Consider the following 3,157-nt stretch of genomic DNA (forward strand, 5'->3'; position numbering starts at 1 on the left):
ACCCCAGCAGTTCCCATCTCAGCTCCTGCCTGGCTGAACTCATCACCCCTAGGAGGGGTAGAAGGCCCAGCCTAGCACAAAGACCTCACTCACATAGAGGACGAGGTCCACCCACAGTGAACCCAGGATAACAACAAAAAAATCCTGCTGAACACTGGACCTAAGGCTGAGAAAGGTAAAGCATGGCCAGCTCCCAAGGACTACCTTATGTCTCCATATGGCATGGATACCCAGTTGCTTTACATGTTGTGACAGGGAATGAGAGGAGGGGCTGGTGGGCTGTAAGTAGGGCTGATTGGAGGATGGGGAGGGAGCCAGAAGGAGCCTTGGGTCCATGACCTCTAAATGGAAACCCTAAAGGCTGGACATTTTCCGGAGTTCAGATTTTTGGGGGACTTTAGAAAGATGGGGTACAAAATCTGTATATCATACAACACTCACAGCAGGGGAAATAAGGGCATGCCCCTGTGAACACAGACTTGAATATTTATATGCAGCAAAACTTTTAAACATTATCATTTCAGTTTTCTGAGCTTTTCAGATTTCAGAACAAGTGAAGGAGGGAGCGAGAAACTGAACACAAAACTCCATCCCAAAAAGGGCACATGTACTTCCTGACACTTCCTGACCCCCAAGGACACACTCCCATCCTCACAATACTCAAATACCCAAGGATACTCACCACCTCATACCACACCAACCACTGAGAACACAGTCATCACATTCTACTACTCCCATAGGGACACACCTCGTTCTGTCCTGAGCCCCATTAGCACACACTAGACCATCATGACACCGAAGGCCTGGCTACATCTTAACTCCTATTAGCGCTCATGATTTCCTCATTTATTTCTAACCCCCATCAGCACTCAAAGCCCTAACAGCACTGAACTGTTAGCACACACTTGACCCCCACTAAATAATTCTTGCCATGACATTCTTGGGTCCTTCCCTGGCCCAGCTGCCTGTTAGCTTCTCCACAGTACTGATAACCCCATCACCATACTATTCTCCCCACAATTCTGACCCCTATTAACATGCACATGGGGCGCTCTATACCTGACCCGCATTAGCACTCACTGGACCCTTCACACTGCCCTGAATCCCATTAACACAAAGTGAACCTTGCAGATCCCTGTCCCCTCCATAGCTATGACCATCATTAACATGCATTCCAGTCCTTTCACCACCCTGTCCCCTCCATCAGTGCAAGCTACACTTTCACTCCACCTGACCCCTATCAGCACACACTGGGCCTCACACAGCCCTGCCTCCCCATTAGCACAGCCCTATTCCCCAGGGACGCACAAGCACACTGTTATGTTATGGCCTGACAATCATTAGTGCACACAGGTCTTCATTCAGCCCTGCTCTCCACTGGCACACACTTCAGCCCTTCATGGCTCTAATCCACTTTACATACTTAGACCTTCACATACATACTTAGACCTTCACATAGTCGTGTTCTTTATTTCTCTTTGCTTCAACCCCTCCACAGCTATAACTTCTGTTGGTTCACACGTGGATCCCCTTACAGCCCTGATCCCTCTTATTACAGCTCTACCACCCACTGGCACTCCTTGGAACCTCAACACAACTCCAGTCCTCCATGGACACTGCCTTCACAATGTTCTTATGCTCATTAGCATATTCTAGACCTCATATTGCTCTGGCTCTCCCCCCAATGGCACACATATAAGTTCCTCTATGACTCTAAACTCACATTATCAGTCACTAGAACTTCATATATGAGGACACTTCAAAAAGTTTGTGGAAAAATAGAATTAAATGGTAATACTAATCTTTCCATGAATGTTTTGAAGTACCCCTGTACTACCCTGCCCCTTCTTAGGGCACCCTGGGAGTCTCACATTCCCTGTTTTCATGGACACACTCACACCACCTTGACCCTTAGAATGCACTGTGCCTCTTACAATGCTCAGACACTTCCCTCACCCACCCAACCCGCCACCACATATATACACAGTTCTGATACCCATCAGCATAGGCTCAGGTCTTCTACTGCCCTGCCCCCATTACACACCCTCAGGTCCCTCCATCACTCTGGCCCTTTAGCACATACTGGGCCTCACACTATCCAGACCTTTATTACTACACGCACACACCCTTTACAGCCATGACCTATCCATTAGCACACACTCGACACTCAAATCCTTCAACTACCTGTCCTCCATGAGCGTGGACCCACACACACCACAGCTCCCCAACCCCCATGGGCAAATTGTATTAACACCATCCTGACCTTTATCACCACAAACGGGGCCTCAGAGCCCCGATCCTATTAGCACACCTTCTGGTACCTCTACCACCCCTATTCCTCATTAACACACACTGGGCCTGTCTACAGCTATAACCCCTATCAGCATGTCTTGGAATTCCCCCGACACCCTACCCCTATTACACATCCTCGGGTCCCTCGCCCGCCCTGCAGCCCCCCCTTCCACTGGCACACACTGGGCACACTGGGCCATAAACCTTACACAGTTGTAAGCTTATCATCACATGCTCCGATCCCCACATAGCTCAGGCCCGCATTAGCAAACCTCGAGTCTTTCCCCACTCTGCCACCCATTTCCACACCCTCTGGTCCTCTGATCACCCTGATCCCCATTAGCACCCATAGCATTTCCCATCCCCAGCTCCCAGGACAGGCCCAGGGCGGGGCCAAGGTCAGGGAGGCCCCAAATGACCCCCGCCCCGCTGAATTCTGGGAAGTTCGCTGGGGGAGGGGACACCTGCCAGCCGGGCGGCTCAGACCCCCGGGCACCGCCCGGAGTTGGTTCTATAGATCAATTCCGATCTTGCCAGAAGTTTGCTAGCGCCGAGGTGAATAGCAGCCAGTAACGAGGCGTGCCAGTCACCATTTGCTTCCCCTACTCGGTCTCACTTGGTACATCCCCATGGTGGCAAACGGGACTTTTGCAAGGATGAAAAAGACAGAGGAGGCAGTCAGTTCTAGTCCCTTGAGGTGCCTCTTGAGGCAGAAATTTTAAAGGTTCGCGAGATGACTTTTCTAGGAGAGGCGGCCTGGATAATCATTAGCCTTTACCACCTTAGGACAGTCTAGCCTCGCCCAGCTGCCCCCCTCCACCGCTAGCTCATTCCCACTGTGAACGTGTGCAGCCCCGCCCTTTGA

Source organism: Galeopterus variegatus, unplaced genomic scaffold (genome assembly GCF_000696425.1).
Source record: "Galeopterus variegatus unplaced genomic scaffold, G_variegatus-3.0.2 Scaffold1127, whole genome shotgun sequence".
In the NCBI taxonomy this organism is placed as follows: Eukaryota; Metazoa; Chordata; class Mammalia; order Dermoptera; family Cynocephalidae; genus Galeopterus; species Galeopterus variegatus.